This window comes from Engystomops pustulosus, chromosome 9 (genome assembly GCF_040894005.1).
Source record: "Engystomops pustulosus chromosome 9, aEngPut4.maternal, whole genome shotgun sequence".
Classification (NCBI taxonomy): Eukaryota; Metazoa; Chordata; class Amphibia; order Anura; family Leptodactylidae; genus Engystomops; species Engystomops pustulosus.
The window spans coordinates 66,796,701-66,821,849 of record NC_092419.1 but is presented as its reverse complement, the minus strand read 5'-3'; the positions used below and the strand labels follow the sequence as shown (position 1 = coordinate 66,821,849).

At 45.6% G+C, this 25,149-nt stretch overlaps 102 pseudogenes; all 102 read left to right on the top strand.

Moving 5' to 3' along the window:
• The first annotated feature begins 53 nt into the window (after positions 1-53).
• Positions 54-172, top strand: LOC140080354 (5S ribosomal RNA; annotated as a pseudogene).
• Positions 173-242: 70 nt separating this feature from the next.
• Positions 243-361, top strand: LOC140090240 (5S ribosomal RNA; annotated as a pseudogene).
• Positions 362-620: 259 nt separating this feature from the next.
• LOC140087059 (5S ribosomal RNA) lies at positions 621-739 on the top strand (annotated as a pseudogene).
• A 70-nt stretch (positions 740-809) lies between these two features.
• On the top strand, positions 810-928 carry LOC140099556 (5S ribosomal RNA; annotated as a pseudogene).
• Positions 929-998: 70 nt separating this feature from the next.
• Positions 999-1,117, top strand: LOC140080122 (5S ribosomal RNA; annotated as a pseudogene).
• Positions 1,118-1,368: 251 nt separating this feature from the next.
• Positions 1,369-1,487, top strand: LOC140092681 (5S ribosomal RNA; annotated as a pseudogene).
• Positions 1,488-1,557: 70 nt separating this feature from the next.
• On the top strand, positions 1,558-1,676 carry LOC140086936 (5S ribosomal RNA; annotated as a pseudogene).
• A 70-nt stretch (positions 1,677-1,746) lies between these two features.
• Positions 1,747-1,865, top strand: LOC140093909 (5S ribosomal RNA; annotated as a pseudogene).
• A 70-nt stretch (positions 1,866-1,935) lies between these two features.
• Positions 1,936-2,054, top strand: LOC140080353 (5S ribosomal RNA; annotated as a pseudogene).
• Positions 2,055-2,124: 70 nt separating this feature from the next.
• On the top strand, positions 2,125-2,243 carry LOC140089536 (5S ribosomal RNA; annotated as a pseudogene).
• Positions 2,244-2,313: 70 nt separating this feature from the next.
• On the top strand, positions 2,314-2,432 carry LOC140080352 (5S ribosomal RNA; annotated as a pseudogene).
• A 70-nt stretch (positions 2,433-2,502) lies between these two features.
• On the top strand, positions 2,503-2,621 carry LOC140087104 (5S ribosomal RNA; annotated as a pseudogene).
• Positions 2,622-2,691: 70 nt separating this feature from the next.
• On the top strand, positions 2,692-2,810 carry LOC140078547 (5S ribosomal RNA; annotated as a pseudogene).
• Positions 2,811-2,880: 70 nt separating this feature from the next.
• On the top strand, positions 2,881-2,999 carry LOC140085972 (5S ribosomal RNA; annotated as a pseudogene).
• Positions 3,000-3,069: 70 nt separating this feature from the next.
• On the top strand, positions 3,070-3,188 carry LOC140085670 (5S ribosomal RNA; annotated as a pseudogene).
• A 70-nt stretch (positions 3,189-3,258) lies between these two features.
• On the top strand, positions 3,259-3,377 carry LOC140092974 (5S ribosomal RNA; annotated as a pseudogene).
• A 259-nt stretch (positions 3,378-3,636) lies between these two features.
• LOC140080351 (5S ribosomal RNA) lies at positions 3,637-3,755 on the top strand (annotated as a pseudogene).
• A 70-nt stretch (positions 3,756-3,825) lies between these two features.
• LOC140080350 (5S ribosomal RNA) lies at positions 3,826-3,944 on the top strand (annotated as a pseudogene).
• Positions 3,945-4,014: 70 nt separating this feature from the next.
• LOC140090239 (5S ribosomal RNA) lies at positions 4,015-4,133 on the top strand (annotated as a pseudogene).
• A 259-nt stretch (positions 4,134-4,392) lies between these two features.
• LOC140086812 (5S ribosomal RNA) lies at positions 4,393-4,511 on the top strand (annotated as a pseudogene).
• A 70-nt stretch (positions 4,512-4,581) lies between these two features.
• On the top strand, positions 4,582-4,700 carry LOC140099555 (5S ribosomal RNA; annotated as a pseudogene).
• Positions 4,701-4,770: 70 nt separating this feature from the next.
• On the top strand, positions 4,771-4,889 carry LOC140080110 (5S ribosomal RNA; annotated as a pseudogene).
• A 251-nt stretch (positions 4,890-5,140) lies between these two features.
• Positions 5,141-5,259, top strand: LOC140092680 (5S ribosomal RNA; annotated as a pseudogene).
• Positions 5,260-5,329: 70 nt separating this feature from the next.
• Positions 5,330-5,448, top strand: LOC140086689 (5S ribosomal RNA; annotated as a pseudogene).
• A 70-nt stretch (positions 5,449-5,518) lies between these two features.
• On the top strand, positions 5,519-5,637 carry LOC140093908 (5S ribosomal RNA; annotated as a pseudogene).
• Positions 5,638-5,707: 70 nt separating this feature from the next.
• On the top strand, positions 5,708-5,826 carry LOC140080349 (5S ribosomal RNA; annotated as a pseudogene).
• Positions 5,827-5,896: 70 nt separating this feature from the next.
• LOC140089535 (5S ribosomal RNA) lies at positions 5,897-6,015 on the top strand (annotated as a pseudogene).
• Positions 6,016-6,085: 70 nt separating this feature from the next.
• Positions 6,086-6,204, top strand: LOC140080348 (5S ribosomal RNA; annotated as a pseudogene).
• A 70-nt stretch (positions 6,205-6,274) lies between these two features.
• Positions 6,275-6,393, top strand: LOC140087103 (5S ribosomal RNA; annotated as a pseudogene).
• A 70-nt stretch (positions 6,394-6,463) lies between these two features.
• Positions 6,464-6,582, top strand: LOC140078535 (5S ribosomal RNA; annotated as a pseudogene).
• A 70-nt stretch (positions 6,583-6,652) lies between these two features.
• LOC140096308 (5S ribosomal RNA) lies at positions 6,653-6,771 on the top strand (annotated as a pseudogene).
• A 259-nt stretch (positions 6,772-7,030) lies between these two features.
• On the top strand, positions 7,031-7,149 carry LOC140092826 (5S ribosomal RNA; annotated as a pseudogene).
• Positions 7,150-7,219: 70 nt separating this feature from the next.
• On the top strand, positions 7,220-7,338 carry LOC140084597 (5S ribosomal RNA; annotated as a pseudogene).
• Positions 7,339-7,408: 70 nt separating this feature from the next.
• On the top strand, positions 7,409-7,527 carry LOC140087101 (5S ribosomal RNA; annotated as a pseudogene).
• A 70-nt stretch (positions 7,528-7,597) lies between these two features.
• Positions 7,598-7,716, top strand: LOC140086198 (5S ribosomal RNA; annotated as a pseudogene).
• Positions 7,717-7,786: 70 nt separating this feature from the next.
• LOC140096558 (5S ribosomal RNA) lies at positions 7,787-7,905 on the top strand (annotated as a pseudogene).
• Positions 7,906-8,164: 259 nt separating this feature from the next.
• Positions 8,165-8,283, top strand: LOC140092679 (5S ribosomal RNA; annotated as a pseudogene).
• Positions 8,284-8,353: 70 nt separating this feature from the next.
• Positions 8,354-8,472, top strand: LOC140087100 (5S ribosomal RNA; annotated as a pseudogene).
• Positions 8,473-8,542: 70 nt separating this feature from the next.
• On the top strand, positions 8,543-8,661 carry LOC140078524 (5S ribosomal RNA; annotated as a pseudogene).
• A 70-nt stretch (positions 8,662-8,731) lies between these two features.
• On the top strand, positions 8,732-8,850 carry LOC140089915 (5S ribosomal RNA; annotated as a pseudogene).
• Positions 8,851-9,109: 259 nt separating this feature from the next.
• LOC140092825 (5S ribosomal RNA) lies at positions 9,110-9,228 on the top strand (annotated as a pseudogene).
• Positions 9,229-9,298: 70 nt separating this feature from the next.
• Positions 9,299-9,417, top strand: LOC140084596 (5S ribosomal RNA; annotated as a pseudogene).
• A 70-nt stretch (positions 9,418-9,487) lies between these two features.
• LOC140087099 (5S ribosomal RNA) lies at positions 9,488-9,606 on the top strand (annotated as a pseudogene).
• A 70-nt stretch (positions 9,607-9,676) lies between these two features.
• On the top strand, positions 9,677-9,795 carry LOC140086195 (5S ribosomal RNA; annotated as a pseudogene).
• A 70-nt stretch (positions 9,796-9,865) lies between these two features.
• On the top strand, positions 9,866-9,984 carry LOC140096557 (5S ribosomal RNA; annotated as a pseudogene).
• A 259-nt stretch (positions 9,985-10,243) lies between these two features.
• On the top strand, positions 10,244-10,362 carry LOC140091793 (5S ribosomal RNA; annotated as a pseudogene).
• Positions 10,363-10,432: 70 nt separating this feature from the next.
• Positions 10,433-10,551, top strand: LOC140080347 (5S ribosomal RNA; annotated as a pseudogene).
• Positions 10,552-10,621: 70 nt separating this feature from the next.
• LOC140087098 (5S ribosomal RNA) lies at positions 10,622-10,740 on the top strand (annotated as a pseudogene).
• A 70-nt stretch (positions 10,741-10,810) lies between these two features.
• LOC140078512 (5S ribosomal RNA) lies at positions 10,811-10,929 on the top strand (annotated as a pseudogene).
• Positions 10,930-11,377: 448 nt separating this feature from the next.
• Positions 11,378-11,496, top strand: LOC140085669 (5S ribosomal RNA; annotated as a pseudogene).
• Positions 11,497-11,566: 70 nt separating this feature from the next.
• Positions 11,567-11,685, top strand: LOC140099553 (5S ribosomal RNA; annotated as a pseudogene).
• Positions 11,686-11,755: 70 nt separating this feature from the next.
• LOC140080346 (5S ribosomal RNA) lies at positions 11,756-11,874 on the top strand (annotated as a pseudogene).
• Positions 11,875-11,946: 72 nt separating this feature from the next.
• On the top strand, positions 11,947-12,065 carry LOC140090236 (5S ribosomal RNA; annotated as a pseudogene).
• A 70-nt stretch (positions 12,066-12,135) lies between these two features.
• LOC140080345 (5S ribosomal RNA) lies at positions 12,136-12,254 on the top strand (annotated as a pseudogene).
• A 70-nt stretch (positions 12,255-12,324) lies between these two features.
• On the top strand, positions 12,325-12,442 carry LOC140098482 (5S ribosomal RNA; annotated as a pseudogene).
• A 70-nt stretch (positions 12,443-12,512) lies between these two features.
• On the top strand, positions 12,513-12,631 carry LOC140078500 (5S ribosomal RNA; annotated as a pseudogene).
• A 70-nt stretch (positions 12,632-12,701) lies between these two features.
• LOC140087977 (5S ribosomal RNA) lies at positions 12,702-12,820 on the top strand (annotated as a pseudogene).
• A 448-nt stretch (positions 12,821-13,268) lies between these two features.
• On the top strand, positions 13,269-13,387 carry LOC140080343 (5S ribosomal RNA; annotated as a pseudogene).
• A 72-nt stretch (positions 13,388-13,459) lies between these two features.
• Positions 13,460-13,578, top strand: LOC140090235 (5S ribosomal RNA; annotated as a pseudogene).
• A 70-nt stretch (positions 13,579-13,648) lies between these two features.
• Positions 13,649-13,767, top strand: LOC140087097 (5S ribosomal RNA; annotated as a pseudogene).
• A 72-nt stretch (positions 13,768-13,839) lies between these two features.
• Positions 13,840-13,958, top strand: LOC140080342 (5S ribosomal RNA; annotated as a pseudogene).
• Positions 13,959-14,028: 70 nt separating this feature from the next.
• LOC140087096 (5S ribosomal RNA) lies at positions 14,029-14,147 on the top strand (annotated as a pseudogene).
• Positions 14,148-14,217: 70 nt separating this feature from the next.
• LOC140090234 (5S ribosomal RNA) lies at positions 14,218-14,336 on the top strand (annotated as a pseudogene).
• Positions 14,337-14,595: 259 nt separating this feature from the next.
• LOC140078488 (5S ribosomal RNA) lies at positions 14,596-14,714 on the top strand (annotated as a pseudogene).
• A 70-nt stretch (positions 14,715-14,784) lies between these two features.
• On the top strand, positions 14,785-14,903 carry LOC140087976 (5S ribosomal RNA; annotated as a pseudogene).
• A 448-nt stretch (positions 14,904-15,351) lies between these two features.
• On the top strand, positions 15,352-15,470 carry LOC140080341 (5S ribosomal RNA; annotated as a pseudogene).
• Positions 15,471-15,542: 72 nt separating this feature from the next.
• Positions 15,543-15,661, top strand: LOC140090233 (5S ribosomal RNA; annotated as a pseudogene).
• A 70-nt stretch (positions 15,662-15,731) lies between these two features.
• Positions 15,732-15,850, top strand: LOC140080340 (5S ribosomal RNA; annotated as a pseudogene).
• Positions 15,851-15,920: 70 nt separating this feature from the next.
• Positions 15,921-16,039, top strand: LOC140091955 (5S ribosomal RNA; annotated as a pseudogene).
• Positions 16,040-16,109: 70 nt separating this feature from the next.
• Positions 16,110-16,228, top strand: LOC140078476 (5S ribosomal RNA; annotated as a pseudogene).
• Positions 16,229-16,298: 70 nt separating this feature from the next.
• On the top strand, positions 16,299-16,417 carry LOC140095577 (5S ribosomal RNA; annotated as a pseudogene).
• Positions 16,418-17,054: 637 nt separating this feature from the next.
• Positions 17,055-17,173, top strand: LOC140085668 (5S ribosomal RNA; annotated as a pseudogene).
• Positions 17,174-17,243: 70 nt separating this feature from the next.
• LOC140099551 (5S ribosomal RNA) lies at positions 17,244-17,362 on the top strand (annotated as a pseudogene).
• Positions 17,363-17,999: 637 nt separating this feature from the next.
• On the top strand, positions 18,000-18,118 carry LOC140085667 (5S ribosomal RNA; annotated as a pseudogene).
• Positions 18,119-18,188: 70 nt separating this feature from the next.
• On the top strand, positions 18,189-18,307 carry LOC140099550 (5S ribosomal RNA; annotated as a pseudogene).
• Positions 18,308-18,944: 637 nt separating this feature from the next.
• On the top strand, positions 18,945-19,063 carry LOC140085666 (5S ribosomal RNA; annotated as a pseudogene).
• Positions 19,064-19,133: 70 nt separating this feature from the next.
• LOC140099549 (5S ribosomal RNA) lies at positions 19,134-19,252 on the top strand (annotated as a pseudogene).
• A 259-nt stretch (positions 19,253-19,511) lies between these two features.
• LOC140080339 (5S ribosomal RNA) lies at positions 19,512-19,630 on the top strand (annotated as a pseudogene).
• Positions 19,631-20,078: 448 nt separating this feature from the next.
• LOC140085664 (5S ribosomal RNA) lies at positions 20,079-20,197 on the top strand (annotated as a pseudogene).
• A 70-nt stretch (positions 20,198-20,267) lies between these two features.
• LOC140099548 (5S ribosomal RNA) lies at positions 20,268-20,386 on the top strand (annotated as a pseudogene).
• Positions 20,387-20,456: 70 nt separating this feature from the next.
• LOC140080338 (5S ribosomal RNA) lies at positions 20,457-20,575 on the top strand (annotated as a pseudogene).
• Positions 20,576-20,647: 72 nt separating this feature from the next.
• LOC140091954 (5S ribosomal RNA) lies at positions 20,648-20,766 on the top strand (annotated as a pseudogene).
• Positions 20,767-20,836: 70 nt separating this feature from the next.
• Positions 20,837-20,955, top strand: LOC140092973 (5S ribosomal RNA; annotated as a pseudogene).
• Positions 20,956-21,214: 259 nt separating this feature from the next.
• On the top strand, positions 21,215-21,333 carry LOC140080337 (5S ribosomal RNA; annotated as a pseudogene).
• A 70-nt stretch (positions 21,334-21,403) lies between these two features.
• Positions 21,404-21,522, top strand: LOC140080336 (5S ribosomal RNA; annotated as a pseudogene).
• Positions 21,523-21,592: 70 nt separating this feature from the next.
• LOC140102241 (5S ribosomal RNA) lies at positions 21,593-21,711 on the top strand (annotated as a pseudogene).
• Positions 21,712-21,781: 70 nt separating this feature from the next.
• LOC140092347 (5S ribosomal RNA) lies at positions 21,782-21,900 on the top strand (annotated as a pseudogene).
• A 70-nt stretch (positions 21,901-21,970) lies between these two features.
• Positions 21,971-22,089, top strand: LOC140099547 (5S ribosomal RNA; annotated as a pseudogene).
• Positions 22,090-22,159: 70 nt separating this feature from the next.
• On the top strand, positions 22,160-22,278 carry LOC140080098 (5S ribosomal RNA; annotated as a pseudogene).
• Positions 22,279-22,529: 251 nt separating this feature from the next.
• On the top strand, positions 22,530-22,648 carry LOC140092678 (5S ribosomal RNA; annotated as a pseudogene).
• A 70-nt stretch (positions 22,649-22,718) lies between these two features.
• LOC140090571 (5S ribosomal RNA) lies at positions 22,719-22,837 on the top strand (annotated as a pseudogene).
• Positions 22,838-22,907: 70 nt separating this feature from the next.
• On the top strand, positions 22,908-23,026 carry LOC140082032 (5S ribosomal RNA; annotated as a pseudogene).
• A 70-nt stretch (positions 23,027-23,096) lies between these two features.
• Positions 23,097-23,215, top strand: LOC140085663 (5S ribosomal RNA; annotated as a pseudogene).
• Positions 23,216-23,285: 70 nt separating this feature from the next.
• LOC140080335 (5S ribosomal RNA) lies at positions 23,286-23,404 on the top strand (annotated as a pseudogene).
• Positions 23,405-23,474: 70 nt separating this feature from the next.
• On the top strand, positions 23,475-23,593 carry LOC140087094 (5S ribosomal RNA; annotated as a pseudogene).
• A 70-nt stretch (positions 23,594-23,663) lies between these two features.
• LOC140094707 (5S ribosomal RNA) lies at positions 23,664-23,782 on the top strand (annotated as a pseudogene).
• A 70-nt stretch (positions 23,783-23,852) lies between these two features.
• On the top strand, positions 23,853-23,971 carry LOC140089914 (5S ribosomal RNA; annotated as a pseudogene).
• A 70-nt stretch (positions 23,972-24,041) lies between these two features.
• On the top strand, positions 24,042-24,160 carry LOC140089913 (5S ribosomal RNA; annotated as a pseudogene).
• Positions 24,161-24,419: 259 nt separating this feature from the next.
• On the top strand, positions 24,420-24,538 carry LOC140085662 (5S ribosomal RNA; annotated as a pseudogene).
• A 70-nt stretch (positions 24,539-24,608) lies between these two features.
• On the top strand, positions 24,609-24,727 carry LOC140084595 (5S ribosomal RNA; annotated as a pseudogene).
• A 70-nt stretch (positions 24,728-24,797) lies between these two features.
• On the top strand, positions 24,798-24,916 carry LOC140096615 (5S ribosomal RNA; annotated as a pseudogene).
• A 70-nt stretch (positions 24,917-24,986) lies between these two features.
• Positions 24,987-25,105, top strand: LOC140099546 (5S ribosomal RNA; annotated as a pseudogene).
• The last annotated feature ends 44 nt before the right edge of the window (positions 25,106-25,149 follow it).

Below are 25,149 nucleotides of genomic sequence, written 5' to 3'. Positions count from 1 at the left end.
TGTTAGTTTCTCTGTCAAAGATGGTAAAAGAAGGTTCAAACTGAACAGCTGCTGTCAACGGCCATTCTAAGCTGAATGTGCCTGCTCTCGTCAGATCGCAGCAGCAATGCAGCTTAAGGCTTGGCAAGTACCAGCATGGGAGACTGGCTGGGAATCCCAAGTTCTGTTGACCTTTTTGAACCTGAAAATTGTTAGTTTCTCTGTCAAAGATGGTAAAAGAAGGTTCAAATTGAACAGCTGCTGTCAACGGCCATTCTAAGCTGAATGTGCCTGCTCTCGTCAGATGGCAGCAGCAATGCAGCTTAAGGCTTGGTAAGTACCAGCATGGGAGACTGGCTGGGAATCCCAAGTTCCGTTGACCTTTTTGAACCTGAAAATTGTGTTAGTTTCTCTATGAGATAGTAAAAGAAGGTTCAAATTGAACAGCTGGTGTCAACGGCCATTCTAAGCTGAATGTGCGTGCTCTTGTCGGATCACAGCAGCGATGCGGCTTAAGGCTTGGCAAGTACCAGCATGGGAGACTGGCTGCGAATTCTAAGTTCCGTTGACCTTTTTGAACCTGAAAATTGTGTTAGTTTCTCTATGAGATAGTAAAAGAAGGTTCAAACTGAACAGCTGCTGTCAACGGCCATTCTAAGCTGAATGTGCCTGCTCTCGTCAGATCGCAGCAGCAATGCAGCTTAAGGCTTGGCAAGTACCAGCATGGGAGACTGTCTGGGAATCCCAAGTTCCGTTGACCTTTTTGAACCTGAAAATTGTGTTAGTTTCTCTATGAGATAGTAAAAGAAGGTTCAAATTGAACAGCTGCTGTCAACGGCCATTCTAAGCTGAATGTGCCTGCTCTCGTCAGATCGCAGCAGCAATGCAGCTTAAGGCTTGGCAAGTACCAGCATGGGAGACTGGCTGGGAATCCCAAGTTCCGTTGACCTTTTTGAACCTGAAAATTGTGTTAGTTACTCTATGAGATAGTAAAAGAAGGTTCAAATTGAACAGCTGCTGTCAACGGCCATTCTAAGCTGAATGTGCCTGCTCTCATCAGATCGCAGCAGCAATGCAGCTTAAGGCTTGGCAAGTACCAGCATGGGAGACTGGCTGGGAATCCCAAGTTCTGTTGACCTTTTTGAACCTGAAAATTGTGTTAGTTTCTCTATGAGATAGTAAAAGAAGGTTCAAATTGAACAGCTGCTGTCAACGGCCATTCTAAGCTGAATGTGCCTGCTCTCGTCAGATCGCAGCAGCTTAAAGCTTGGCAAGTACCAGCATGGGAGACTGGCTGGGAATCCCAAGTTCCGTTGACCTTTTTGAACCTGAAAATTGTGTTAGTTTCTCTATGAGATAGTAAAAGAAGGTTCAAATTGAACAGCTGCTGTCAACGGCCATTCTAAGCTGAATGTGCCTGCTCTAGTCAGATCGCAGCAGCAATGCAGCTTAAGGCTTGGCAAGTACCAGCATGGGAGACTGGCTGGGAATCCCAAGTTCTGTTGACCTTTTTGAACCTGAAAATTGTGTTAGTTTCTCTATGAGATAGTAAAAGAAGGTTCAAATTGAACAGCTGCTGTCAACGGCCATTCTAAGCTGAATGTGCCTGCTCTCGTCAGATCGCAGCAGCAATGCAGCTTAAGGCTTGGCAAGTACCAGCATGGGAGACTGTCTGGGAATCCCAAGTTCCGTTGACCTTTTTGAACCTGAAAATTGTGTTAGTTTCTCTATGAGATAGTAAAAGAAGGTTCAAATTGAACAGCTGCTGTCATCGGCCATTCTAAGCTGAATGTGCCTGCTCTCGTCAGATCGCAGCAGCAATGCAGCGTAAGGCTTGGCAAGTACCAGCATGGGAGACTGGCTGGGAATCCCAAGTACTGTTGACCTTTTTGAACCTGAAAATTGTGTTAGTTTTTCTATGAGATAGTAAAAGAAGGTTCAAATTGAACAGCTGCTGTCAACGGCCATTCTAAGCTGAATGTGCCTGCTCTCGTCAGATCGCAGCAGCAATGCAGCTTAAGGCTTGGCAAGTACCAGCATGGGAGACTGGCTGGGAATCCCAAGTTCTGTTGACCTTTTTGAACCTGAAAATTGTGTTAGTTTCTCTATGAGATAGTAAAAGAAGGTTTAAATTGAACAGCTGCTGTCAACGGCCATTCTAAGCTGAATGTGCCTGCTCTCGTCAGATCGCAGCAACAATGCAGCTTAAGGCTTGGCAAGTACATGCATGGGAGACTGGCTGGGAATCCCAAGTTCTGTTGACCTTTTTGAACCTGAAAATTGTTAGTTTCTCTGTCAAAGATGGTAAAAGAAGGTTCAAATTGAACAGCTGCTGTCAACGGCCATTCTAAGCTGAATGTGCCTGCTCTCGTCAGATCGCAGCAGCAATGCAGCTTAAGGCTTGGCAAGTACCAGCATGGGAGACTGGCTGGGAATCCCAAGTTCTGTTGACCTTTTTGAACCTGAAAATTGTGTTAGTTTCTCTATGAGATAGTAAAAGAAGGTTCAAATTGAACAGCTGCTGTCAACGGCCATTCTAAGCTGAATGTGCCTGCTCTCGTCAGATCGCAGCAACAATGCAGCTTAAGGCTTGGCAAGTACAAGCATGGGAGACTGGCTGGGAATCCCAAGTTCTGTTGACCTTTTTGAACCAGAAAATTGTTAGTTTCTCTGTCAAAGATGGTAAAAGAAGGTTCAAATTGAACAGCTGCTGTCAACGGCCATTCTAAGCTGAATGTGCCTGCTCTCGTCAGATCGCAGCAGCAATGCAGCTTAAGGCTTGGCAAGTACCAGCATGGGAGACTGGCTGGGAATACCAAGTTCCGTTGACCTTTTTGAACCTGAAAATTGTGTTAGTTTCTCTATGAGATAGTAAAAGAAGGTTCAAACTGAACAGCTGCTGTCAACGGCCATTCTAAGCTGAATGTGCCTGCTCTCGTCAGATCGCAGCAACAATGCAGCTTAAGGCTTGGCAAGTACCAGCATGGGAGACTGGCTGCGAATTCCAAGTTCCGTTGACCTTTTTGAACCTGAAAATTGTGTTAGTTTCTCTATGAGATAGTAAAAGAAGGTTCAAACTGAACAGCTGCTGTCAACGGCCATTCTAAGCTGAATGTGCCTGCTCTCGTCAGATCGCAGCATCAATGCAGCTTAAGGCTTGGCAAGTACCAGCATGGGAGACTGGCTGGGAATCCCAAGTTCTGTTGACCTTTTTGAACCTGAAAATTGTTAGTTTCTCTGTCAAAGATGGTAAAAGAAGGTTCAAATTGAACAGCTGCTGTCAACGGCCATTCTAAGCTGAATGTGCCTGCTCTCGTCAGATCGCAGCAGCAATGCAGCTTAAGGTTTGGCAAGTACCAGCATGGGAGACTGGCTGGGAATCTCAAGTTCTGTTGACCTTTTTGAACCTGAAAATTGTGTTAGTTTCTCTATGAGATAGTAAAAGAAGGTTCAAATTGAACAACTGCTGTCAACGGCCATTCTAAGCTGAATGTGCGTGCTCTTGTCGGATCACAGCAGCGATGCGGCTTAAGGCTTGGCAAGTACCAGCATGGGAGACTGGCTGCGAATTCCAAGTTCCGTTGACCTTTTTGAACCTGAAAATTGTGTTAGTTTCTCTATGAGATAGTAAAAGAAGGTTCAAACTGAACAGCTGCTGTCAACGGCCATTCTAAGCTGAATGTGCCTGCTCTCGTCAGATCGCAGCAGCAATGCAGCTTAAGGCTTGGCAAGTACCAGCATGGGAGACTGGCTGGGAATCCCAAGTTCTGTTGACCTTTTTGAACCTGAAAATTGTTAGTTTCTCTGTCAAAGATGGTAAAAGAAGGTTCAAACTGAACAGCTGCTGTCAACGGCCATTCTAAGCTGAATGTGCCTGCTCTCGTCAGATCGCAGCAGCAATGCAGCTTAAGGCTTGGCAAGTACCAGCATGGGAGACTGGCTGGGAATCCCAAGTTCTGTTGACCTTTTTGAACCTGAAAATTGTTAGTTTCTCTGTCAAAGATGGTAAAAGAAGGTTCAAATTGAACAGCTGCTGTCAACGGCCATTCTAAGCTGAATGTGCCTGCTCTCGTCAGATGGCAGCAGCAATGCAGCTTAAGGCTTGGTAAGTACCAGCATGGGAGACTGGCTGGGAATCCCAAGTTCCGTTGACCTTTTTGAACCTGAAAATTGTGTTAGTTTCTCTATGAGATAGTAAAAGAAGGTTCAAATTGAACAGCTGGTGTCAACGGCCATTCTAAGCTGAATGTGCGTGCTCTTGTCGGATCACAGCAGCGATGCGGCTTAAGGCTTGGCAAGTACCAGCATGGGAGACTGGCTGCGAATTCTAAGTTCCGTTGACCTTTTTGAACCTGAAAATTGTGTTAGTTTCTCTATGAGATAGTAAAAGAAGGTTCAAACTGAACAGCTGCTGTCAACGGCCATTCTAAGCTGAATGTGCCTGCTCTCGTCAGATCGCAGCAGCAATGCAGCTTAAGGCTTGGCAAGTACCAGCATGGGAGACTGTCTGGGAATCCCAAGTTCCGTTGACCTTTTTGAACCTGAAAATTGTGTTAGTTTCTCTATGAGATAGTAAAAGAAGGTTCAAATTGAACAGCTGCTGTCAACGGCCATTCTAAGCTGAATGTGCCTGCTCTCGTCAGATCGCAGCAGCAATGCAGCTTAAGGCTTGGCAAGTACCAGCATGGGAGACTGGCTGGGAATCCCAAGTTCCGTTGACCTTTTTGAACCTGAAAATTGTGTTAGTTACTCTATGAGATAGTAAAAGAAGGTTCAAATTGAACAGCTGCTGTCAACGGCCATTCTAAGCTGAATGTGCCTGCTCTCATCAGATCGCAGCAGCAATGCAGCTTAAGGCTTGGCAAGTACCAGCATGGGAGACTGGCTGGGAATCCCAAGTTCTGTTGACCTTTTTGAACCTGAAAATTGTGTTAGTTTCTCTATGAGATAGTAAAAGAAGGTTCAAATTGAACAGCTGCTGTCAACGGCCATTCTAAGCTGAATGTGCCTGCTCTCGTCAGATCGCAGCAGCTTAAAGCTTGGCAAGTACCAGCATGGGAGACTGGCTGGGAATCCCAAGTTCCGTTGACCTTTTTGAACCTGAAAATTGTGTTAGTTTCTCTATGAGATAGTAAAAGAAGGTTCAAATTGAACAGCTGCTGTCAACGGCCATTCTAAGCTGAATGTGCCTGCTCTAGTCAGATCGCAGCAGCAATGCAGCTTAAGGCTTGGCAAGTACCAGCATGGGAGACTGGCTGGGAATCCCAAGTTCTGTTGACCTTTTTGAACCAGAAAATTGTGTTAGTTTCTCTATGAGATAGTAAAAGAAGGTTCAAATTGAACAGCTGCTGTCAACGGCCATTCTAAGCTGAATGTGCCTGCTCTCGTCAGATCGCAGCAGCAATGCAGCTTAAGGCTTGGCAAGTACCAGCATGGGAGACTGTCTGGGAATCCCAAGTTCCGTTGACCTTTTTGAACCTGAAAATTGTGTTAGTTTCTCTATGAGATAGTAAAAGAAGGTTCAAATTGAACAGCTGCTGTCATCGGCCATTCTAAGCTGAATGTGCCTGCTCTCGTCAGATCGCAGCAGCAATGCAGCGTAAGGCTTGGCAAGTACCAGCATGGGAGACTGGCTGGGAATCCCAAGTACTGTTGACCTTTTTGAACCTGAAAATTGTGTTAGTTTTTCTATGAGATAGTAAAAGAAGGTTCAAATTGAACAGCTGCTGTCAACGGCCATTCTAAGCTGAATGTGCCTGCTCTCGTCAGATCGCAGCAGCAATGCAGCTTAAGGCTTGGCAAGTACCAGCATGGGAGACTGGCTGGGAATCCCAAGTTCTGTTGACCTTTTTGAACCTGAAAATTGTGTTAGTTTCTCTATGAGATAGTAAAAGAAGGTTTAAATTGAACAGCTGCTGTCAACGGCCATTCTAAGCTGAATGTGCCTGCTCTCGTCAGATCGCAGCAACAATGCAGCTTAAGGCTTGGCAAGTACATGCATGGGAGACTGGCTGGGAATCCCAAGTTCTGTTGACCTTTTTGAACCTGAAAATTGTTAGTTTCTCTGTCAAAGATGGTAAAAGAAGGTTCAAATTGAACAGCTGCTGTCAACGGCCATTCTAAGCTGAATGTGCCTGCTCTCGTCAGATCGCAGCAGCAATGCAGCTTAAGGCTTGGCAAGTACCAGCATGGGAGACTGGCTGGGAATCCCAAGTTCTGTTGACCTTTTTGAACCTGAAAATTGTGTTAGTTTCTCTATGAGATAGTAAAAGAAGGTTCAAATTGAACAGCTGCTGTCAACGGCCATTCTAAGCTGAATGTGCCTGCTCTCGTCAGATCGCAGCAACAATGCAGCTTAAGGCTTGGCAAGTACAAGCATGGGAGACTGGCTGGGAATCCCAAGTTCTGTTGACCTTTTTGAACCAGAAAATTGTTAGTTTCTCTGTCAAAGATGGTAAAAGAAGGTTCAAATTGAACAGCTGCTGTCAACGGCCATTCTAAGCTGAATGTGCCTGCTCTCGTCAGATCGCAGCAGCAATGCAGCTTAAGGCTTGGCAAGTACCAGCATGGGAGACTGGCTGGGAATACCAAGTTCCGTTGACCTTTTTGAACCTGAAAATTGTGTTAGTTTCTCTATGAGATAGTAAAAGAAGGTTCAAACTGAACAGCTGCTGTCAACGGCCATTCTAAGCTGAATGTGCCTGCTCTCGTCAGATCACAGCAGCAATGCAGCTTAAGGCTTGGCAAGTACCAGCATGGGAGACTGGCTGGGAATCCCAAGTTCCGTTTACTTTTTTGAACCTGAAAATTGTGTTAGTTTCTCTATGAGATAGTAAAAGAAGGTTCAAATTGAACAGCTGCTGTCAACGGCCATTCTAAGCTGAATGTGCGTGCTCTTGTCGGAGCACAGCAGCGATGTGGCTTAAGGCTTGGCAAGTACCAGCATGGGAGACTGGCTGCGAATTCCAAGTTCCGTTGACCTTTTTGAACCTGAAAATTGTGTTAGTTTCTCTATGAGATAGTAAAAGAAGGTTCAAACTGAACAGCTGCTTTCAACGGCCATTCTAAGCTGAATGTGCCTGCTCTCGTCAGATCGCAGCATCAATGCAGCTTAAGGCTTGGCAAGTACCAGCATGGGAGACTGGCTGGGAATCCCAAGTTCTGTTGACCTTTTTGAACCTGAAAATTGTTAGTTTCTCTGTCAAAGATGGTAAAAGAAGGTTCAAATTGAACAGCTGCTGTCAACGGCCATTCTAAGCTGAATGTGCCTGCTCTCGTCAGATCGCAGCAGCAATACAGCTTAAGGCTTGGCAAGTACCAGCATGGGAGACTGGCTGGGAATCCCAAGTTCTGTTGACCTTTTTGAACCTGAAAATTGTGTTAGTTTCTCTATGAGATAGTAAAAGAAGGTTCAAATTGAACAGCTGCTGTCAACGGCCATTCTAAGCTGAATGTGCCTGCTCTCGTCAGATCGCAGCAACAATGCAGCTTAAGGCTTGGCAAGTACAAGCATGGGAGACTGGCTGGGAATCCCAAGTTCTGTTGACCTTTTTGAACCTGAAAATTGTTAGTTTCTCTGTCAAAGATGGTAAAAGAAGGTTCAAATTGAACAGCTGCTGTCAACGGCCATTCTAAGCTGAATGTGCCTGCTCTTGTCAGATCGCAGCAGCAATGCAGCTTAAGGCTTGGCAAGTACCAGCATGGGAGACTGGCTGGGAATACCAAGTTCCGTTGACCTTTTTGAACCTGAAAATTGTGTTAGTTTCTCTATGAGATAGTAAAAGAAGGTTCAAACTGAACAGCTGCTGTCAACGGCCATTCTAAGCTGAATGTGCCTGCTCTCGTCAGATCACAGCAGCAATGCAGCTTAAGGCTTGCCAAGTACCAGCATGGGAGACTGGCTGGGAATCCCAAGTTCCGTTGACCTTTTTGAACCTGAAAATTGTGTTAGTTTCTCTATGAGATAGTAAAAGAAGGTTCAAATTGAACAGATGCTGTCAACGGCCATTCTAAGCTGAATGTGCGTGCTCTTGTCGGATCACAGCAGCGATGCGGCTTAAGGCTTGGCAAGTACCAGCATGGGAGACTGGCTGCGAATTCCAAGTTCCGTTGACCTTTTTGAACCTGAAAATTGTGTTAGTTTCTCTATGAGATAGTAAAAGAAGGTTCAAATTGAACAGCTGCTGTCAACGGCCATTCTAAGCTGAATGTGCCTGCTCTAGTCAGATCGCAGCAGCAATGCAGCTTAAGGCTTGGCAAGTACCAGCATGGGAGACTGGCTGGGAATCCCAAGTTCTGTTGACCTTTTTGAACCTGAAAATTGTGTTAGTTTCTCTATGAGATAGTAAAAGAAGGTTCAAATTGAACAGCTGCTGTCAACGGCCATTCTAAGCTGAATGTGCCTGCTCTCGTCAGATCGCAGCAACAATGCAGCTTAAGGCTTGGCAAGTACAAGCATGGGAGACTGGCTGGGAATCCCAAGTTCTGTTGACCTTTTTGAACCTGAAAATTGTTAGTTTCTCTGTCAAAGATGGTAAAAGAAGGTTCAAATTGAACAGCTGCTGTCAACGGCCATTCTAAGCTGAATGTGCCTGCTCTCGTCAGATCGCAGCAGCAATGCAGCTTAAGGCTTGGCAAGTACCAGCATGGGAGACTGGCTGGGAATACCAAGTTCCGTTGACCTTTTTGAACCTGAAAATTGTGTTAGTTTCTCTATGAGATAGTAAAAGAAGGTTCAAACTGAACAGCTGCTGTCAACGGCCATTCTAAGCTGAATGTGCCTGCTCTCGTCAGATCACAGCAGCAATGCAGCTTAAGGCTTGGCAAGTACCAGCATGGGAGACTGGCTGGGAATCCCAAGTTCCGTTGACTTTTTTGAACCTGAAAATTGTGTTAGTTTCTCTATGAGATAGTAAAAGAAGGTTCAAATTGAACAGCTGCTGTCAACGGCCATTCTAAGCTGAATGTGCGTGCTCTTGTCGGAGCACAGCAGCGATGTGGCTTAAGGCTTGGCAAGTACCAGCATGGGAGACTGGCTGCGAATTCCAAGTTCCGTTGACCTTTTTGAACCTGAAAATTGTGTTAGTTTCTCTATGAGATAGTAAAAGAAGGTTCAAACTGAACAGCTGCTTTCAACGGCCATTCTAAGCTGAATGTGCCTGCTCTCGTCAGATCGCAGCATCAATGCAGCTTAAGGCTTGGCAAGTACCAGCATGGGAGACTGGCTGGGAATCCCAAGTTCTGTTGACCTTTTTGAACCTGAAAATTGTTAGTTTCTCTGTCAAAGATGGTAAAAGAAGGTTCAAATTGAACAGCTGCTGTCAACGGCCATTCTAAGCTGAATGTGCCTGCTCTCGTCAGATCGCAGCAGCAATACAGCTTAAGGCTTGGCAAGTACCAGCATGGGAGACTGGCTGGGAATCCCAAGTTCTGTTGACCTTTTTGAACCTGAAAATTGTGTTAGTTTCTCTATGAGATAGTAAAAGAAGGTTCAAATTGAACAGCTGCTGTCAACGGCCATTCTAAGCTGAATGTGCCTGCTCTCGTCAGATCGCAGCAACAATGCAGCTTAAGGCTTGGCAAGTACAAGCATGGGAGACTGGCTGGGAATCCCAAGTTCTGTTGACCTTTTTGAACCTGAAAATTGTTAGTTTCTCTGTCAAAGATGGTAAAAGAAGGTTCAAATTGAACAGCTGCTGTCAACGGCCATTCTAAGCTGAATGTGCCTGCTCTTGTCAGATCGCAGCAGCAATGCAGCTTAAGGCTTGGCAAGTACCAGCATGGGAGACTGGCTGGGAATACCAAGTTCCGTTGACCTTTTTGAACCTGAAAATTGTGTTAGTTTCTCTATGAGATAGTAAAAGAAGGTTCAAACTGAACAGCTGCTGTCAACGGCCATTCTAAGCTGAATGTGCCTGCTCTCGTCAGATCACAGCAGCAATGCAGCTTAAGGCTTGCCAAGTACCAGCATGGGAGACTGGCTGGGAATCCCAAGTTCCGTTGACCTTTTTGAACCTGAAAATTGTGTTAGTTTCTCTATGAGATAGTAAAAGAAGGTTCAAATTGAACAGATGCTGTCAACGGCCATTCTAAGCTGAATGTGCGTGCTCTTGTCAGATCACAGCAGCGATGCGGATTAAGGCTTGGCAAGTACCAGCATGGGAGACTGGCTGCGAATTCCAAGTTCCGTTGACCTTTTTGAACCTGAAAATTGTGTTAGTTTCTCTATGAGATAGTAAAAGAAGGTTCAAACTGAACAGCTGCTGTCAACGGCCATTCTAAGCTGAATGTGCCTGCTCTCGTCAGATCGCAGCATAAATGCAGCTTAAGGCTTGGCAAGTACCAGCATGGGAGACTGGCTGGGAATCCCAAGTTCTGTTGACCTTTTTGAACTTGAAAATTGTTAGTTTCTCTGTCAAAGATGGTAAAAGAAGGTTCAAATTGAACAGCTGCTGTCAACGGCCATTCTAAGCTGAATGTGCCTGCTCTCGTCAGATCGCAGCAGCAATGCAGCTTAAGGCTTGGCAAGTACCAGCATGGGAGACTGGCTGGGAATCCCAAGTTCTGTTGACCTTTTTGAACCTGAAAATTGTGTTAGTTTCTCTATGAGATAGTAAAAGAAGGTTCAAATTGAACAGCTGCTGTCAACGGCCATTCTAAGCTGAATGTGCCTGCTCTCGTCAGATCGCAGCAACAATGCAGCTTAAGGCTTGGCAAGTACAAGCATGGGAGACTGGCTGGGAATCCCAAGTTCTGTTGACCTTTTTGAACCTGAAAATTGTTAGTTTCTCTGTCAAAGATGGTAAAAGAAGGTTCAAATTGAACAGCTGCTGTCAACGGCCATTCTAAGCTGAATGTGCCTGCTCTCGTCAGATCGCAGCAGCAATGCAGCTTAAGGCTTGGCAAGTACCAGCATGGGAGACTGGCTGGGAATACCAAGTTCCGTTGACCTTTTTGAACCTGAAAATTGTGTTAGTTTCTCTATGAGATAGTAAAAGAAGGTTCAAACTGAACAGCTGCTGTCAACGGCCATTCTAAGCTGAATGTGCCTGCTCTCGTCAGATCAGAGCAGCAATGCAGCTTAAGGCTTGGCAAGTACCAGCATGGGAGACTGGCTGGGAATCCCAAGTTCCGTTGACCTTTTTGAACCTGAAAATTGTGTTAGTTTCTCTATGAGATAGTAAAAGAAGGTTCAAATTGAACAGCTGCTGTCAACGGCCATTCTAAGCTGAATGTGCGTGCTCTTGTCGGATCACAGGAGCGATGCGGCTTAAGGCTTGGCAAGTACCAGCATGGGAGACTGGCTGCGAATTCCAAGTTCCGTTGACCTTTTTGAACCTGAAAATTGTGTTAGTTTCTCTATGAGATAGTAAAAGAAGGTTCAAACTGAACAGCTGCTGTCAACGGCCATTCTAAGCTGAATGTGCCTGCTCTCGTCAGATCGCAGCATCAATGCAGCTTAAGGCTTGGCAAGTACCAGCATGGGAGACTGGCTGGGAATCCCAAGTTCTGTTGACCTTTTTGAACCTGAAAATTGTTAGTTTCTCTGTCAAAGATGGTAAAAGAAGGTTCAAATTGAACAGCTGCTGTCAACGGCCATTCTAAGCTGAATGTGCCTGCTCTCGTCAGATCGCAGCAGCAATGCAGCTTAAGGCTTGGCAAGTACCAGCATGGGAGACTGGCTGGGAATCCCAAGTTCCGTTGACCTTTTTGAACCTGAAAATTGTGTTAGTTTCTCTATGAGATAGTAAAAGAAGGTTCAAATTGAACAGCTGCTGTCAACGGCCATTCTAAGCTGAATGTGCCTGCTCTCGTCAGATCGCAGCAGCAATGCAGCTTAAGGCTTGGCAAGTACCAGCATGGGAGACTGGCTGGGAATCCCAAGTTCTGTTGACCTTTTTGAACCTGAAAATTGTGTTAGTTTCTCTGTCAAAGATGGTAAAAGAAGGTTCAAATTGAACAGCTGCTGTCAACGGCCATTCTAAGCTGAATGTGCCTGCTCTCGTCAGATGGCAGCAGCAATGCAGCTTAAGGCTTGGTAAGTACCAGCATGGGAGACTGGCTGGGAATCCCAAGTTCCGTTGACCTTTTTGAACCTGAAAATTGTGTTAGTTTCTCTATGAGATAGTAAAAGAAGGTTCAAATTGAACAGCTGCTGTCAACGGCCATTCTAAGCTGAATGTGCCTGCTCTCGTCAGATCGCAGCAGCAATGCAGCTTAAGGCTTGGCAAGTACCAGCATGGGAGACTGGCTGGGAATCCCAAGTTCTGTTGACCTTTTTGAACCTGAAAATTGTGTTAGTTTCTCTATGAGATAGTAAAAGAAGGTTCAAATTGAACAGCTGCTGTCAACGGCCATTCTAAGCTGAATGTGCCTGCTCTCGTCAGATGGCAGCAGCAATGCAGCTTAAGGCTTGGTAAGTACCAGCATGGGAGACTGCTGGGAATCCCAAGTTCTGTTGACCTTTTTGAACCTGAAAATTGTGTTAGTTTCTCTATGAGATAGTAAAAGAAGGTTCAAATTGAACAGCTGCTGTCAACGGCCATTCTAAGCTGAATGTGCCTGCTCTCGTCAGATCGCAGCAGCAATGCAGCTTAAGGCTTGGCAAGTACCAGCATGGGAGACTGGCTGGGAATACCAAGTTCCGTTGACCTTTTTGAACCTGAAAATTGTGTTAGTTTCTCTATGAGATAGTAAAAGAAGGTTCAAACTGAACAGCTGCTGTCAACGGCCATTCTAAGCTGAATGTGCCTGCTCTCGTCAGATCACAGCAGCAATGCAGCTTAAGGCTTGGCAAGTACCAGCATGGGAGACTGGCTGGGAATCCCAAGTTCCGTTGACCTTTTTGAACCTGAAAATTGTGTTAGTTTCTCTATGAGATAGTAAAAGAAGGTTCAAATTGAACAGCTGCTGTCAACGGCCATTCTAAGCTGAATGTGCGTGCTCTTGTCGGAGCACAGCAGCGATGCGGCTTAAGGCTTGGCAAGTACCAGCATGGGAGACTGGCTGCGAATTCCAAGTTCCGTTGACCTTTTTGAACCTGAAAATTGTGTTAGTTTCTCTATGAGATAGTAAAAGAAGGTTCAAATTGAACAGCTGGTGTCAACGGCCATTCTAAGCTGAATGTGCGTGCTCTTGTCGGATCACAGCAGCGATGCGGCTTAAGGCTTGGCAAGTACCAGCATGGGAGACTGGCTGCGAATCCCAAGTTCCGTTGACCTTTTTGAACCTGAAAATTGTGTTAGTTTCTCTATGAGATAGTAAAAGAAGGTTCAAATTGAACAGCTGCTGTCAACGGCCATTCTAAGCTGAATGTGCCTGCTCTCGTCAGATCGCAGCAGCAATGCAGCTTAAGGCTTGGCAAGTACCAGCATGGGAGACTGGCTGGGAATCCCAAGTTCTGTTGACCTTTTTGAACCTGAAAATTGTGTTAGTTTCTCTGTCAAAGATGGTAAAAGAAGGTTCAAATTGAACAGCTGCTGTCAACGGCCATTCTAAGCTGAATGTGCCTGCTCTCGTCAGATGGCAGCAGCAATGCAGCTTAAGGCTTGGTAAGTACCAGCATGGGAGACTGGCTGGGAATCCCAAGTTCCGTTGACCTTTTTGAACCTGAAAATTGTGTTAGTTTCTCTATGAGATAGTAAAAGAAGGTTCAAATTGAACAGCTGCTGTCAACGGCCATTCTAAGCTGAATGTGCCTGCTCTCGTCAGATCGCAGCAACAATGCAGCTTAAGGCTTGGCAAGTACAAGCATGGGAGACTGGCTGGGAATCCCAAGTTCTGTTGACCTTTTTGAACCTGAAAATTGTGTTAGTTTCTCTGTCAAAGATGGTAAAAGAAGGTTCAAATTGAACAGCTGCTGTCAACGGCCATTCTAAGCTGAATGTGCCTGCTCTCGTCAGATCGCAGCAGCAATGCAGCTTAAGGCTTGGCAAGTACCAGCATGGGAGACTGGCTGGGAATCCCAAGTTCTGTTGACCTTTTTGAACCTGAAAATTGTGTTAGTTTCTCTATGAGATAGTAAAAGAAGGTTCAAATTGAACAGCTGCTGTCAACGGCCATTCTAAGCTGAATGTGCCTGCTCTCGTCAGATCGCAGCAACAATGCAGCTTAAGGCTTGGCAAGTACAAGCATGGGAGACTGGCTGGGAATCCCAAGTTCTGTTGACCTTTTTGAACCTGAAAATTGTTAGTTTCTCTGTCAAAGATGGTAAAAGAAGGTTCAAATTGAACAGCTGCTGTCAACGGCCATTCTAAGCTGAATGTGCCTGCTCTCGTCAGATGGCAGCAGCAATGCAGCTTAAGGCTTGGTAAGTACCAGCATGGGAGACTGGCTGGGAATCCCAAGTTCCGTTGACCTTTTTGAACCTGAAAATTGTGTTAGTTTCTCTATGAGATAGTAAAAGAAGGTTCAAATTGAACAGCTGGTGTCAACGGCCATTCTAAGCTGAATGTGCGTGCTCTTGTCGGATCACAGCAGCGATGCGGCTTAAGGCTTGGCAAGTACCAGCATGGGAGACTGGCTGCGAATCCCAAGTTCCGTTGACCTTTTTGAACCTGAAAATTGTGTTAGTTTCTCTATGAGATAGTAAAAGAAGGTTCAAATTGAACAGCTGCTGTCAACGGCCATTCTAAGCTGAATGTGCCTGCTCTCGTCAGATCGCAGCAGCAATGCAGCTTAAGGCTTGGCAAGTACCAGCATGGGAGACTGGCTGGGAATACCAAGTTCCGTTGACCTTTTTGAACCTGAAAATTGTGTTAGTTTCTCTATGAGATAGTAAAAGAAGGTTCAAACTGAACAGCTGCTGTCAACGGCCATTCTAAGCTGAATGTGCCTGCTCTCGTCAGATCACAGCAGCAATGCAGCTTAAGGCTTGGCAAGTACCAGCATGGGAGACTGGCTGGGAATCCCAAGTTCCGTTGACCTTTTTGAACCTGAAAATTGTGTTAGTTTCTCTATGAGATAGTAAAAGAAGGTTCAAATTGAACAGCTGCTGTCAACGGCCATTCTAAGCTGAATGTGCGTGCTCTTGTCGGAGCACAGCAGCGATGCGGCTTAAGGCTTGGCAAGTACCAGCATGGGAGACTGGCTGCGAATTCCAAGTTCCGTTGACCTTTTTGAACCTGAAAATTGTGTTAGTTTCTCTATGAGATAGTAAAAGAAGGTTCAAATTGAACAGCTGGTGTCAACGGCCATTCTAAGCTGAATGTGCGTGCTCTTGTCGGATCACAGCAGCGATGCGGCTTAAGGCTTGGCAAGTACCAGCATGGGAGACTGGCTGCGAATCCCAAGTTCCGTTGACCTTTTTGAACCTGAAAATTGTGTTAGTTTCTCTATGAGATAGTAAAAGAAGGTTCAAATTGAACAGCTGCTGTCAACGGCCATTCTAAGCTGAATGTGCCTGCTCTCGTCAGATCGCAGCAGCAATGCAGCTTAAGGCTTGGCAAGTACCAGCATGGGAGACTGGCTGGGAATCCCAAGTTCTGTTGACCTTTTTGAACCTGAAAATTGTGTTAGTTTCTCTGTCAAAGATGGTAAAAGAAGGTTCAAATTGAACAGCTGCTGTCAACGGCCATTCTAAGCTGAATGTGCCTGCTCTCGTCAGATGGCAGCAGCAATGCAGCTTAAGGCTTGGTAAGTACCAGCATGGGAGACTGGCTGGGAATCCCAAGTTCCGTTGACCTTTTTGAACCTGAAAATTGTGTTAGTTTCTCTATGAGATAGTAAAAGAAGGTTCAAATTGAACAGCTGCTGTCAACGGCCATTCTAAGCTGAATGTGCCTGCTCTCGTCAGATCGCAGCAGCAATGCAGCTTAAGGCTTGGCAAGTACCAGCATGGGAGACTGGCTGGGAATCCCAAGTTCTGTTGACCTTTTTGAACCTGAAAATTGTGTTAGTTTCTCTATGAGATAGTAAAAGAAGGTTCAAATTGAACAGCTGCTGTCAACGGCCATTCTAAGCTGAATGTGCCTGCTCTCGTCAGATGGCAGCAGCAATGCAGCTTAAGGCTTGGTAAGTACCAGCATGGGAGACTGGCTGGGAATCCCAAGTTCTGTTGACCTTTTTGAACCTGAAAATTGTGTTAGTTTCTCTATGAGATAGTAAAAGAAGGTTCAAATTGAACAGCTGCTGTCAACGGCCATTCTAAGCTGAATGTGCCTGCTCTCGTCAGATCGCAGCAGCAATGCAGCTTAAGGCTTGGCAAGTACCAGCATGGGAGACTGGCTGGGAATACCAAGTTCCGTTGACCTTTTTGAACCTGAAAATTGTGTTAGTTTCTCTATGAGATAGTAAAAGAAGGTTCAAACTGAACAGCTGCTGTCAACGGCCATTCTAAGCTGAATGTGCCTGCTCTCGTCAGATCACAGCAGCAATGCAGCTTAAGGCTTGGCAAGTACAAGCATGGGAGACTGGCTGGGAATCCCAAGTTCCGTTGACCTTTTTGAACCTGAAAATTGTGTTAGTTTCTCTATGAGATAGTAAAAGAAGGTTCAAATTGAACAGCTGCTGTCAACGGCCATTCTAAGCTTAATGTGCGTGCTCTTGTCGGAGCACAGCAGCGATGCGGCTTAAGGCTTGGCAAGTACCAGCATGGGAGACTGGCTGCGAATTTCAAGTTCCGTTGACCTTTTTGAACCTGAAAATTGTGTTAGTTTCTCTATGAGATAGTAAAAGAAGGTTCAAACTGAACAGCTGCTGTCAACGGCCATTCTAAGCTGAATGTGCCTGCTCTCGTCAGATGGCAGCAGCAATGCAGCTTAAGGCTTGGCAAGTACCAGCATGGGAGACTGGCTGGGAATCCCAAGTTCTGTTGAGCTTTTTGAACCTGAAAATTGTGTTAGTTTCTCTATGAGATAGTAAAAGAAGGTTCAAATTGAACAGCTGCTGTCAACGGCCATTCTAAGCTGAATGTGCGTGCTCTTGTCGGATCACAGCAGCGATGCGGCTTAAGGCTTGGCAAGTACCAGCATGGGAGACTGGCTGCGAATTCCAAGTTCCGTTGACCTTTTTGAACCTGAAAATTGTGTTAGTTTCTCTATGAGATAGTAAAAGAAGGTTCAAACTGAACAGCTGCTGTCAACGGCCATTCTAAGCTGAATGTGCCTGCTCTCGTCAGATCGCAGCATCAATGCAGCTTAAGGCTTGGCAAGTACCAGCATGGGAGACTGGCTGGGAATCCCAAGTTCTGTTGACCTTTTTGAACCTGAAAATTGTTAGTTTCTCTGTCAAAGATGGTAAAAGAAGGTTCAAATTGAACAGCTGCTGTCAACGGCCATTCTAAGCTGAATGTGCCTGCTCTCGTCAGATCGCAGCAGCAATGCAGCTTAAGGCTTGGCAAGTACCAGCATGGGAGACTGGCTGGGAATCCCAAGTTCCGTTGACCTTTTTGAACCTGAAAATTGTGTTAGTTTCTCTATGAGATAGTAAAAGAAGGTTCAAATTGAACAGCTGCTGTCAACGGCCATTCTAAGCTGAATGTGCGTGCTCTTGTCGGATCACAGCAGCGATGCGGCTTAAGGCTTGGCAAGTACCAGCATGGGAGACTGGCTGCGAATTCCAAGTTCCGTTGACCTTTTTGAACCTGAAAATTGTGTTAGTTTCTCTATGAGATAGTAAAAGAAGGTTCAAACTGAACAGCTGCTGTCAACGGCCATTCTAAGCTGAATGTGCCTGCTCTCGTCAGATGGCAGCAGCAATGCAGCTTAAGGCTTGGCAAGTACCAGCATGGGAGACTGGCTGGGAATCCCAAGTTCTGTTGAGCTTTTTGAACCTGAAAATTGTGTTAGTTTCTCTATGAGATAGTAAAAGAAGGTTCAAATTGAACAGCTGCTGTCAACGGCCATTCTAAGCTGAATGTGCGTGCTCTTGTCGGATCACAGCAGCGATGCGGCTTAAGGCTTGGCAAGTACCAGCATGGGAGACTGGCTGCGAATTCCAAGTTCCGTTGACCTTTTTGAACCTGAAAATTGTGTTAGTTTCTCTATGAGATAGTAAAAGAAGGTTCAAACTGAACAGCTGCTGTCAACGGCCATTCTAAGCTGAATGTGCCTGCTCTCGTCAGATCGCAGCATCAATGCAGCTTAAGGCTTGGCAAGTACCAGCATGGGAGACTGGCTGGGAATCCCAAGTTCTGTTGACCTTTTTGAACCTGAAAATTGTTAGTTTCTCTGTCAAAGATGGTAAAAGAAGGTTCAAATTGAACAGCTGCTGTCAACGGCCATTCTAAGCTGAATGTGCCTGCTCTCGTCAGATCGCAGCAGCAATGCAGCTTAAGGCTTGGCAAGTACCAGCATGGGAGACTGGCTGGGAATCCCAAGTTCCGTTGACCTTTTTGAACCTGAAAATTGTGTTAGTTTCTCTATGAGATAGTAAAAGAAGGTTCAAATTGAACAGCTGCTGTCAACGGCCATTCTAAGCTGAATGTGCGTGCTCTTGTCGGATCACAGCAGCGATGCGGCTTAAGGCTTGGCAAGTACCAGCATGGGAGACTGGCTGCGAATTCCAAGTTCCGTTGACCTTTTTGAACCTGAAAATTGTGTTAGTTTCTCTATGAGATAGTAAAAGAAGGTTCAAACTGAACAGCTGCTGTCAACGGCCATTCTAAGCTGAATGTGCCTGCTCTCGTCAGATGGCAGCAGCAATGCAGCTTAAGGCTTGGCAAGTACCAGCATGGGAGACTGGCTGGGAATCCCAAGTTCTGTTGAGCTTTTTGAACCTGAAAATTGTGTTAGTTTCTCTATGAGATAGTAAAAGAAGGTTCAAATTGAACAGCTGCTGTCAACGGCCATTCTAAGCTGAATGTGCGTGCTCTTGTCGGATCACAGCAGCGATGCGGCTTAAGGCTTGGCAAGTACCAGCATGGGAGACTGGCTGCGAATTCCAAGTTCCGTTGACCTTTTTGAACCTGAAAATTGTGTTAGTTTCTCTATGAGATAGTAAAAGAAGGTTCAAACTGAACAGCTGCTGTCAACGGCCATTCTAAGCTGAATGTGCCTGCTCTCGTCAGATCGCAGCATCAATGCAGCTTAAGGCTTGGCAAGTACCAGCATGGGAGACTGGCTGGGAATCCCAAGTTCTGTTGACCTTTTTGAACCTGAAAATTGTTAGTTTCTCTGTCAAAGATGGTAAAAGAAGGTTCAAATTGAACAGCTGCTGTCAACGGCCATTCTAAGCTGAATGTGCCTGCTCTCGTCAGATCGCAGCAGCAATGCAGCTTAAGGCTTGGCAAGTACCAGCATGGGAGACTGGCTGGGAATCCCAAGTTCCGTTGACCTTTTTGAACCTGAAAATTGTGTTAGTTTCTCTATGAGATAGTAAAAGAAGGTTCAAATTGAACAGCTGCTGTCAACGGCCATTCTAAGCTGAATGTGCGTGCTCTTGTCGGATCACAGCAGCGATGCGGCTTAAGGCTTGGCAAGTACCAGCATGGGAGACTGGCTGCGAATTCCAAGTTCCGTTGACCTTTTTGAACCTGAAAATTGTGTTAGTTTCTCTATGAGATAGTAAAAGAAGGTTCAAACTGAACAGCTGCTGTCAACGGCCATTCTAAGCTGAATGTGCCTGCTCTCGTCAGATCGCAGCAGCAATGCAGCTTAAGGCTTGGCAAGTACCAGCATGGGAGACTGGCTGGGAATCCCAAGTTCTGTTGACCTTTTTGAACCTGAAAATTGTTAGTTTCTCTGTCAAAGATGGTAAAAGAAGGTTCAAATTGAACAGATGCTGTCAACGGCCATTCTAAGCTGAATGTGCCTGCTCTCGTCAGATGGCAGCAGCAATGCAGCTTAAGGCTTGGCAAGTACCAGCATGGGAGACTGGCTGGGAATCCCAAGTTCTGTTGAGCTTTTTGAACCTGAAAATTGTGTTAGTTTCTCTATGAGATAGTAAAAGAAGGTTCAAATTGAACAGCTGCTGTCAACGGCCATTCTAAGCTGAATGTGCGTGCTCTTGTCGGATCACAGCAGCGATGCGGCTTAAGGCTTGGCAAGTACCAGCATGGGAGACTGGCTGCGAATTCCAAGTTCCGTTGACCTTTTTGAACCTGAAAATTGTGTTAGTTTCTCTATGAGATAGTAAATGAAGGTTCAAACTGAACAGCTGCTGTCAACGGCCATTCTAAGCTGAATGTGCCTGCTCTCGTCAGATCGCAGCATCAATGCAGCTTAAGGCTTGGCAAGTACCAGCATGGGAGACTGGCTGGGAATCCCAAGTTCTGTTGACCTTTTTGAACCTGAAAATTGTTAGTTTCTCTGTCAAAGATGGTAAAAGAAGGTTCAAATTGAACAGCTGCTGTCAACGGCCATTCTAAGCTGAATGTGCCTGCTCTCGTCAGATCGCAGCAGCAATGCAGCTTAAGGCTTGGCAAGTACCAGCATGGGAGACTGGCTGGGAATCCCAAGTTCCGTTGACCTTTTTGAACCTGAAAATTGTGTTAGTTTCTCTATGAGATAGTAAAAGAAGGTTCAAATTGAACAGCTGCTGTCAACGGCCATTCTAAGCTGAATGTGCCTGCTCTCGTCAGATCGCAGCAGCAATGCAGCTTAAGGCTTGGCAAGTACCAGCATGGGAGACTGGCTGGGAATCCCAAGTTCTGTTGACCTTTTTGAACCTGAAAATTGTGTTAGTTTCTCTGTCAAAGATGGTAAAAGAAGGTTCAAATTGAACAGCTGCTGTCAACGGCCATTCTAAGCTGAATGTGCCTGCTCTCGTCAGATGGCAGCAGCAATGCAGCTTAAGGCTTGGTAAGTACCAGCATGGGAGACTGGCTGGGAATCCCAAGTTCTGTTGACCTTTTTGAACCTGAAAATTGTGTTAGTTTCTCTATGAGATAGTAAAAGAAGGTTCAAATTGAACAGCTGCTGTCAACGGCCATTCTAAGCTGAATGTGCCTGCTCTCGTCAGATCGCAGCAGCAATGCAGCTTAAGGTTTGGCAAGTACCAGCATGGGAGACTGGCTGGGAATCTCAAGTTCTGTTGACCTTTTTGAACCTGAAAATTGTGTTAGTTTCTCTATGAGATAGTAAAAGAAGGTTCAAATTGAACAACTGCTGTCAACGGCCATTCTAAGCTGAATGTGCGTGCTCTTGTCGGATCACAGCAGCGATGCGGCTTAAGGCTTGGCAAGTACCAGCATGGGAGACTGGCTGCGAATTCCAAGTTCCGTTGACCTTTTTGAACCTGAAAATTGTGTTAGTTTCTCTATGAGATAGTAAAAGAAGGTTCAAACTGAACAGCTGCTGTCAACGGCCATTCTAAGCTGAATGTGCCTGCTCTCGTCAGATCGCAGCAGCAATGCAGCTTAAGGCTTGGCAAGTACCAGCATGGGAGACTGGCTGGGAATCCCAAGTTCTGTTGACCTTTTTGAACCTGAAAATTGTTAGTTTCTCTGTCAAAGATGGTAAAAGAAGGTTCAAACTGAACAGCTGCTGTCAACGGCCATTCTAAGCTGAATGTGCCTGCTCTCGTCAGATCGCAGCAGCAATGCAGCTTAAGGCTTGGCAAGTACCAGCATGGGAGACTGGCTGGGAATCCCAAGTTCTGTTGACCTTTTTGAACCTGAAAATTGTTAGTTTCTCTGTCAAAGATGGTAAAAGAAGGTTCAAATTGAACAGCTGCTGTCAACGGCCATTCTAAGCTGAATGTGCCTGCTCTCGTCAGATCGCAGCAGCAATGCAGCTTAAGGCTTGGTAAGTACCAGCATGGGAGACTGGCTGGGAATCCCAAGTTCCGTTGACCTTTTTGAACCTGAAAATTGTGTTAGTTTCTCTATGAGATAGTAAAAGAAGGTTCAAACTGAACAGCTGCTGTCAACGGCCATTCTAAGCTGAATGTGCCTGCTCTCGTCAGATGGCAGCAGCAATGCAGCTTAAGGCTTGGCAAGTACCAGCATGGGAGACTGGCTGGGAATCCCAAGTTCCGTTGACCTTTTTGAACCTGAAAATTGTGTTAGTTTCTCTATGAGATAGTAAAAGAAGGTTCAAATTGAACAGCTGCTGTCAACGGCCATTCTAAGCTGAATGTGCCTGCTCTCGTCAGATCGCAGCAGCAATGCAGCTTAAGGCTTGGCAAGTACCAGCATGGGAGACTGGCTGGGAATCCCAAGTTCCGTTGACCTTTTTGAACCTGAAAATTGTGTTAGTTACTCTATGAGATAGTAAAAGAAGGTTCAAATTGAACAGCTGCTGTCAACGGCCATTCTAAGCTGAATGTGCCTGCTCTCATCAGATCGCAGCAGCAATGCAGCTTAAGGCTTGGCAAGTACCAGCATGGGAGACTGGCTGGGAATCCCAAGTTCTGTTGACCTTTTTGAACCTGAAAATTGTGTTAGTTTCTCTATGAGATAGTAAAAGAAGGTTCAAATTGAACAGCTGCTGTCAACGGCCATTCTAAGCTGAATGTGCCTGCTCTCGTCAGATCGCAGCAGCTTAAAGCTTGGCAAGTACCAGCATGGGAGACTGGCTGGGAATCCCAAGTTCCGTTGACCTTTTTGAACCTGAAAATTGTGTTAGTTTCTCTATGAGATAGTAAAAGAAGGTTCAAATTGAACAGCTGCTGTCAACGGCCATTCTAAGCTGAATGTGCCTGCTCTAGTCAGATCGCAGCAGCAATGCAGCTTAAGGCTTGGCAAGTACCAGCATGGGAGACTGGCTGGGAATCCCAAGTTCTGTTGACCTTTTTGAACCTGAAAATTGTGTTAGTTTCTCTATGAGATAGTAAAAGAAGGTTCAAATTGAACAGCTGCTGTCAACGGCCATTCTAAGCTGAATGTGCCTGCTCTCGTCAGATCGCAGCAACAATGCAGCTTAAGGCTTGGCAAGTACATGCATGGGAGACTGGCTGGGAAACCCAAGTTCTGTTGACCTTTTTGAACCTGAAAATTGTTAGTTTCTCTGTCAAAGATGGTAAAAGAAGGTTCAAATTGAACAGCTGCTGTCAACGGCCATTCTAAGCTGAATGTGCCTGCTCTCGTCAGATCGCAGCAGCAATGCAGCTTAAGGCTTGGCAAGTACCAGCATGGGAGACTGGCTGGGAAAGCCAAGTTCCGTTGACCTTTTTGAACCTGAAAATTGTGTTAGTTTCTCTATGAGATAGTAAAAGAAGGTTCAAACTGAACAGCTGCTGTCAACGGCCATTCTAAGCTGAATGTGCCTGCTCTCGTCAGATCGCAGCATCAATGCAGCTTAAGGCTTGGCAAGTACCAGCATGGGAGACTGGCTGGGAATCCCAAGTTCTGTTGACCTTTTTGAACCTGAAAATTGTTAGTTTCTCTGTCAAAGATGGTAAAAGAAGGTTCAAATTGAACAGCTGCTGTCAACGGCCATTCTAAGCTGAATGTGCCTGCTCTCGTCAGATCGCAGCAGCAATGCAGCTTAAGGCTTGGCAAGTACCAGCATGGGAGACTGGCTGGGAATCCCAAGTTCTGTTGACCTTTTTGAACCTGAAAATTGTGTTAGTTTCTCTATGAGATAGTAAAAGAAGGTTCAAATTGAACAGCTGCTGTCAACGGCCATTCTAAGCTGAATGTGCCTGCTCTCGTCAGATCGCAGCAACAATGCAGCTTAAGGCTTGGCAAGTACAAGCATGGGAGACTGGCTGGGAATCCCAAGTTCTGTTGACCTTTTTGAACCTGAAAATTGTTAGTTTCTCTGTCAAAGATGGTAAAAGAAGGTTCAAATTGAACAGCTGCTGTCAACGGCCATTCTAAGCTGAATGTGCCTCCTCTCGTCAGATCGCAGCAGCAATGCAGCTTAAGGCTTGGCAAGTACCAGCATGGGAGACTGGCTGGGAATACCAAGTTCCGTTGACCTTTTTGAACCTGAAAATTGTGTTAGTTTCTCTATGAGATAGTAAAAGAAGGTTCAAACTGAACAGCTGCTGTCAACGGCCATTCTAAGCTGAATGTGCCTGCTCTCGTCAGATCACAGCAGCAATGCAGCTTAAGGCTTGGCAAGTACCAGCATGGGAGACTGGCTGGGAATCCCAAGTTCCGTTGACTTTTTTGAACCTGAAAATTGTGTTAGTTTCTCTATGAGATAGTAAAAGAAGGTTCAAATTGAACAGCTGCTGTCAACGGCCATTCTAAGCTGAATGTGCCTGCTCTCGTCAGATCACAGCAGCAATGCAGCTTAAGGCTTGGCAAGTACCAGCATGGGAGACTGGCTGGGAATCCCAAGTTCCGTTGACTTTTTTGAACCTGAAAATTGTGTTAGTTTCTCTATGAGATAGTAAAAGAAGGTTCAAATTGAACAGCTGCTGTCAACGGCCATTCTAAGCTGAATGTGCGTGCTCTTGTCGGAGCACAGCAGCGATGTGGCTTAAGGCTTGGCAAGTACCAGCATGGGAGACTGGCTGCGAATTCCAAGTTCCGTTGACCTTTTTGAACCTGAAAATTGTGTTAGTTTCTCTATGAGATAGTAAAAGAAGGTTCAAACTGAACAGCTGCTGTCAACGGCCATTCTAAGCTGAATGTGCCTGCTCTCGTCAGATCGCAGCATCAATGCAGCTTAAGGCTTGGCAAGTACCAGCATGGGAGACTGGCTGGGAATCCCAAGTTCTGTTGACCTTTTTGAACCTGAAAATTGTTAGTTTCTCTGTCAAAGATGGTAAAAGAAGGTTCAAATTGAACAGCTGCTGTCAACGGCCATTCTAAGCTGAATGTGCCTGCTCTCGTCAGATCGCAGCAGCAATACAGCTTAAGGCTTGGCAAGTACCAGCATGGGAGACTGGCTGGGAATCCCAAGTTCTGTTGACCTTTTTGAACCTGAAAATTGTGTTAGTTTCTCTATGAGATAGTAAAAGAAGGTTCAAATTGAACAGCTGCTGTCAACGGCCATTCAAAGCTGAATGTGCCTGCTCTCGTCAGATCGCAGCAACAATGCAGCTTAAGGCTTGGCAAGTACAAGCATGGGAGACTGGCTGGGAATCCCAAGTTCTGTTGACCTTTTTGAACCTGAAAATTGTTAGTTTCTCTGTCAAAGATGGTAAAAGAAGGTTCAAATTGAACAGCTGCTGTCAACGGCCATTCTAAGCTGAATGTGCCTGCTCTCGTCAGATCGCAGCAGCAATGCAGCTTAAGGCTTGGCAAGTACCAGCATGGGAGACTGGCTGGGAATCCCAAGTTCCGTTGACCTTTTTGAACCTGAAAATTGTGTTAGTTTCTCTATGAGATAGTAA